A 6,946-nucleotide genomic window follows, 5' to 3' on the forward strand; every position below is an offset into this window, starting at 1 on the left:
GAAATTCAAATCAGTTTTCTAGGTTTTAGCCAAAGATGTGACAATATGTCATTGTTCTGTTATCTAGTAAAATATATATATATATATATATAAAAATTTTTTTTTTTTAAATTAAATTACTTTTCACCATGCCCAGAAGTAGTATATACATATGTAGGCTATACCGTGCAGATTATGTTAAAAATAAGCAAGTAACACGGTGTGCACTGAACACTTTCAAAAATATATGATTAATGGTGCTTCAGTAATTTTGCGTTAATTGCGTTAAATTATTTTAACGCGTTAAGGATTGCAAAATTAATCGCATGCGTTAACGCATTAATGATGACAGCCCTACTTCCTATTCATAATCATGAATAGGAATGAAGTAAAATTAAAAAATAAAATATTTTTTTTTATCCATTAAAATGCTTCCTTCACCACTCTTTTAAACATAGTTCATTTTCCACCAAAAAATCCCACTGTAATAGATGATCTGAGTGACATTTACGTAAAACCAGCCCCCATTCTATGTACGTGTGTGGCCTGTTTAGAGCGTGAGTAAACAAGTCAGCTTGCAGAGTACGTGTCTGTCGTTCATCTCCCCAAATCCAACTCCTAGCACAATATATTACACCCACTCTAATATTTACATCTTGTTTCATAAATTATGGTCGTCAGCTGAAGCCTTGAGGAGGAAACTGCAGTCAGAAACCAATGTGAATAGGAAGTTTGCTTACTTAACTCACCTCTAACATTTAGACATTGTAGCGTCTGGACCACTCAAACACACAATATATATTTTGTTAGCTAGATTTAACAAATACTCTGTAACACCCCAGGAAGCCGAGTTTCGATAAGATGTGAGTTCCAACGCTCCAGAGCATCCTAAGCTCTTGCCAGGCTTCAGCCTTGTCCTTTCCATTCATCAAGTTACTCTGACGCAAACTGGTTCTTTCTCATCAACCAACTTCAGCAAGATCTTGGGCCTTAAGATTGCATCAGGAATCTATTTTCAGACAGACGAGACTTGCAAGTATCAAACTTAGTCTTATTAATTGATATATTAGGTATCAGTTGCACCTTTTTACCAAGGTGTGTTTGAACTAAGAATCTGACGTTTCCCTCAGGTGTAGATCTGCTGAATATGCAAATGGTTCCATAAATTTAATTCCTTATGTCTCTTCTCTGTACTGAGTTAAGCTTGAACCCTTTCCTATACCAACTGTATGCGTGTGTGTGTGTGCTTATGTAGGATGTTAGACCAGTTTATGTGTTTATGTAGTATGTTAGACTAGTTTAAGTGTTTATGTAGTTAATAAAACCTTACTTGTATCACACTTGACGTGGTTCATTGTTTGCTTATAACTGGAGTCACTTAATCATACAGATTTATGCTACAAGCTTTTGTAGAATTGTACAGTAAGAAAGTTATTTCCCTTAACCAGGAAATTAACGTTCTTAGAATTGACAAGACAGTTGACCCTGAGAGGTCAGCTAAATATCTACAGCGGATCTAAATATTCATAATTGATTATAACTAGTTATGATTAATTATTCATATTTCCCATGAGCTGATTCGTTACAACATTTATGAGAGCTTTTAGACTTATTAGGCAGCTCATAAGAAAGGCACTTATCTTGGCGTTATGCAATATCATGCAATAAAGTTGTAGCAATTTCAGAAAACCTCAATGGTGGATACCACCATTATTAGGCATATTCTAACATTTTAATATCTTCGCTTAGTTTTTGTGAGCTGCCAATACATATTCGAGATATATTTATACAGAGGACAACAAGAATGTCTTCCTCTTGTGGCTCTTTCTTTTCCTTTTCTCAGTACTTTTTATGTTTTAGCCCCACCCCTGGTTTAATGATTATAAGAAGGAACAATAAAACTCAGGTAGTGTAGGGCAAAACAACTGACATATCTGCTTTCATTGGTTCCTTTAGATAAGCAGTCAAACATGTGGTAATGGCAACTGAATGCATACAGAAGAGGTACGTTCACCCCTGCTTTTTTATTTCCTGTTTAAACGGTCATTTTCATATGAAGACCCATACAGTAAGGGTTGTATTTTCATACGCTGTTTATAGAGTTATCTGTTCACAACCCGAAGCGATTTGCATGGTGAAATAGAAGAACCTGCTCCCTACTGTTCAATTTAGTGAAGGGTCCATCATGCTATGGGGCTGTGTTGGCAAGCACAGGTACTGGAAACCTTGTCAGAATTGAGGGTTACTTGGATTCCACCCTGTACCAGCAGTTTTTAAAGGGGGCATAACACACACAGTTTCACCCAATCTCATGTTAATCTTGAGTACCTATAGAGTAGTACTGCATCCTTCATATCTCCAAAAAGTCTTTAGTTTTATCATATTTATAAAAGAAAGATTCAGCTTTACGATTCTCTCCGGAAAAAGCCGAGCTCCTGGAGGCGCACCGTGGGCGGAGCTAAAGAGTGACGAGCACTTGGGCGCCGAATGCCAACAAAACAGACATTTGATGCCGTTTCACTTACTGTCTGCAGTTCTGAATCATGACCAAGATCTTTTATACCTGGGACCATTCCATCTTTCAATATCAAACGATGCGCAAATCCAGCGTCGAACTGGGCCTTGTTTATAAAACGTTCATCAACAAACACACTTGTGAAACTCTGTTGCTGCTCCGGAAAAACAAACTGTATCCACTGTATACATAACGCTGGGTTCTTTAGGAAGCTGAACAAAGTTATCTTTCCCCCTACAACCAAAAACACACTTCTTTGGAGACATTCTTCCCGAGCAAGTCCTGTGCAGTGCTGCCGCCGGATGAAGCGCATTGATGGGAGCGATGTCGCTCTCGCTCTGGTCGATGTGTGCGCGGGTGCACTCTTCCGGGAGAAATGCCCATATAAGGAGTTCCACCCTCATCTACGTCATGAAGAGCCACGATCGAAAAAAACTCTCCGAAACTTGTACATACCCGGAAGTACGATTTTTGGCACAGAAGTACTGTGCCATACGTCCAAATAGTTTTTTGAAACTTTGTCCATGCTTAGCATGAGAATCCAACTCTTTAACAGTGTAAACAACTCTGAATGCATGAAACAGCATTATACCCCCCCTTTAAGAATAATGTTCAAGAATCAGTCAAGAGGTTGAAGTTACGACGGGGTTGGTTGTTTCAGCAGGACAATGACCTAAAGCATTGTTCCAATTTTTCAAGGAATTCATGCACAGACACAGAGACAATGTTCTAGAATGGCCATCCCAGTCCCCAGACTTAAATATCATTGAAAATCTATGGATTGATTGGAAGCTGGCAGACGTTCTAAAAGAAAGAATAGTCCAAAACACCTGCATTCAGAATTCAGTGATTTATCAGTGGCTATAAGAAGTGTCTACAGGCTGTTATTTCCGCAATAGGTGGCTCTGCTAAATATTGATGTTATTATTCCATTGGGGTGCCCAAATTTTTGCACGTGTCTGTTTTTGTTATGATTCATATTTCCTTGTTTCTGTTTCCTAAAGCCTAGCAGATTATTATTTGAAATTATGATAATTATCAGGGGTGCCTAAACTTTTGCATAAAACTGTATATATATATTATCCTCATTAAGGCAAAAACAAGCCTAAGTCAGATTATTTAGTCTTTTAACCTTTCTGTTTCTTTTTTTTTCTCAGGTGCTATTTGGCTGAAGAAAGAGATTTTATGGGTCACGTTAAACCAGGATTTGTTGTGCTGGTTACATTGACATTATTAGTGTTTATTATTGCTTATGTTTATGATTTCTCTCTCATGCCAGTCACGCACTCTCTCACCTGGTTTAACATTGCAAATCAAACTAAGCTATATAATGTGGTGTCTGAGGACTTGTCTGGCAAAAATAAATGTCTGGAATTTTTTTAATAATCTACAAACTATTCAAACAACTACCACAGTGGAAAAACCCAGTCCATCCATTAGAATAGAACACATATCAATTCACCAATATGTAGCACATCCAAGCAATTATCATTTCATTCTGGACGAACCTGATAAATGTAGTCAGAATCCATTCCTGGTCTTGATGGTCCCTGTGGCCCCTCAACAGCTAGATGCCCATAATGCCATCTGGAGCACATGGGGGAATGAGAGCTCAGTCCAGGGAAAAGCAGTGCTGACTCTGTTCTTGGTGGGTTTGACTCGAGGACCTGAAGCTCAACAGCAGCTGGAGGAAGAGAGCCGACAACACAGAGATTTAGTGCAGAGCAACTTTGTGGACTCCTACTTCAACCTGACCATAAAGACAATGGTGATCATGGACTGGTTGGCCACTCGTTGCCCTCAAGCGAATTTTAGAATGAAGGTTGATTCTGACATGTACATAGGCCTGGAGAACCTGATGACCCTCCTATTGGCACCCAACACACCCAGACAGAACTACATTACAGGCTATTTGATGTGGAACCAGAATGTCATCACAAACAAAAACTCAAAATGGTATGTTCCAAAGGAGCTGTACCCCGAACTGAAATACTATACCCACGTATGTGCTTGGAATGGGATATGTTTTCTCCAATGATCTTCCCCCCAAAATAGTTGAGGTTTCTGAAGCCATAAAGCCTTTTAACATAGAGGACGCTTATGTGGGCACTTGTCTGAAACGGTTGGGCATAAATCCCTCTGGCACTCCAGATCCTTCTCAGTTTCAGACCTATATGAATAATCCTAAAAGTCACGACCTTTCCAAGCTCATTACAACAATCACCGGAGAAGGTAGTAGAGTTCTGGCTAAATGTGAAGGGACATAAATGAACAGATAAACTATAACACAAGAAACAAGAATGAGCAAAATTAAGACCCAACACGCCCTCTGTGAATGAATGGTTATGATACACTTGAAACGTTGTGATATCTCAAAGAGATTAAATATCAGAATTGACTGCTGTGGAATATAGGACAATGATATGACTTAGTTCATATGAAATAAAATCAAAATTACAATAAAATGTGTCTATAAATGTAACAGAGTGAACACATGTATTGTATGTTCTTAAATATAACAAAATAAGCTATACATTTAAGATAAATTATTATTATTATTATTTATACATATCATTAATTACAAACCCAATTCCAAAAAAGTTGGGACACTGTACAAATTGTGAGTAAAAATCTTGTTGATTTGCAGGCAGGACCAAGACCAGGAAGATGTGCAAGTAAATAATCAATTCCACGCCTCAATGTTAAATTGACACCACAGATTCAAATTTGTATTCACTAGAACGCTCAGGTTATCTGATATCAGGTATTCAATGAAAGGTTGTCAGGTATCTGAAATGAAATAACCATTGTGTATAAAATGGTATGGAAGAGGTGAGAGCACTTTTTAATGCTTCTTTTTGGTTTTTATGCATTAAATAAACAGTCTGAATAATTTAATGCAGAATATTTATTCTGACATGAAACAGCTTTAAAAATGCCTCTAGAAATGGATTTAGTATTGGTGCAACTAAACTGAATATTGAACGATCAATGTTCTCATCTACTTTCATAAGTTTGTTATTGCTTGCTACTAGCTAGGTTAGTCGATTTATACATTCATGGGTAAGATTTAGCCTGTCACTTTATTCCTAAAAAAAAAATCTTTTCTCTTTCATGATTTTTTTTTTATTTAGAAAATTACACTAAGAACAAACAAACTTTTTTTACTTTTAAAGAATTAGGTCAATTCCAGAATATGCGTGACCTTTCCAACGTGACTATGTAATGCCTGAAGTCAAGCTAGTGCAAGATGAGCAATTGTGGTTTAAAAGTATATACATTTGTATTGTTTTAAGAAAATGGCAGATTGTTTCGCTAAATAAGACCCTTATTCTTCGGCTGGGATCGTGTAGAGCCCTTTGAAGCTGCATTGAAACTGCAATTTGACCTTCAGCCCATTGGCCATCATTAAAGTCCACTATATGGAGAAAAATCCTCGAATGTTTTCTTCAAAAACCTTAGTTTCTTTGCGACTGAAGAAAGAAAGACATGAACATCTTGGATGAAATTGGGATGAGTAAATTATGAGGAAATTGTTATTCTGGAAGTGAACTAATTCTTTAAAAAGATTTTTGAGAATCTGGCTTCAGATTCAGTTGCATGAAAAATTATTTGAGTTCTCTTGGTTTATTAGAAACAATGGTTTTGGAAGGAATATTAAAATTACTGCTGTTATTACAGTTGAATGAGTTTGAGTTTTGACATTTTGAATGAACTGATATCATACATTGCATTCTTGCTTAAAATACATTGCTCTTAGAGAACAAAATGTCACTTACAATGAATTGTCAAATAAAAAAAATTTGATTTTAGTAGCTGTACAACTCAAAGTTAAACATTCAAGATTATAATAATGCTATAATAATAGGTCACACTAAAGGTCCAGCTCTCGCTATTATTAACTATGACTTTTGCCTCAAACTTGTAATTACTGCTTAGTAATAGTTTGCAAGGTAGTTGTTAAGTTTAGGTATTGGGTAGGATTAAGGATGTGTAAGATGGTCATGCAGAATATGTGCTTTATAAGTACTAATAAACAGCCAATAAGCTAGTAATATGCATGCTAATAAGCAATAATAAGAATTGGTCCCTATACTAAAGTGTTATCTAATAATATAATAATGCAAGTAGTTTATAATTATGAAGTTATGATGTATAAATGAAGTAAATAATTTTCAAATAAATACATTAATGGGGACCAATTATGCAAAATTTACTTTTATAAGGTGTTTGAACACAGATGTGTATCCATAGTGTGTGTAAACAACCTGCAAAGGTCACTTCTAATGATGTGACCAAGATATTTGACCTTATTCACCACAGATAACTCCTGTCCAGCCAAATAAAAAGAGGGGAACACGGCCTTATGGTCCTCCTTTTTCCTCACGATTATAACAACACTGTGGTGGAATGGAAACCAGTCGCCACGTGATTTGATTTTGTTGTTGACAA

At 36.5% G+C, this 6,946-nt stretch overlaps 1 pseudogene; it reads left to right on the forward strand.

The window, feature by feature from the left end:
• Positions 1-2,164: 2,164 nt before the first annotated feature.
• LOC107575071 (beta-1,3-galactosyltransferase 2-like) lies at positions 2,165-4,765 on the forward strand (annotated as a pseudogene).
• Positions 4,766-6,946: the final 2,181 nt, after the last annotated feature.

Source organism: Sinocyclocheilus grahami, unplaced genomic scaffold (assembly GCF_001515645.1).
Source record: "Sinocyclocheilus grahami isolate Dianchi unplaced genomic scaffold, SAMN03320097.WGS_v1.1 scaffold2454.1, whole genome shotgun sequence".
NCBI classification, from domain to species: Eukaryota; Metazoa; Chordata; class Actinopteri; order Cypriniformes; family Cyprinidae; genus Sinocyclocheilus; species Sinocyclocheilus grahami.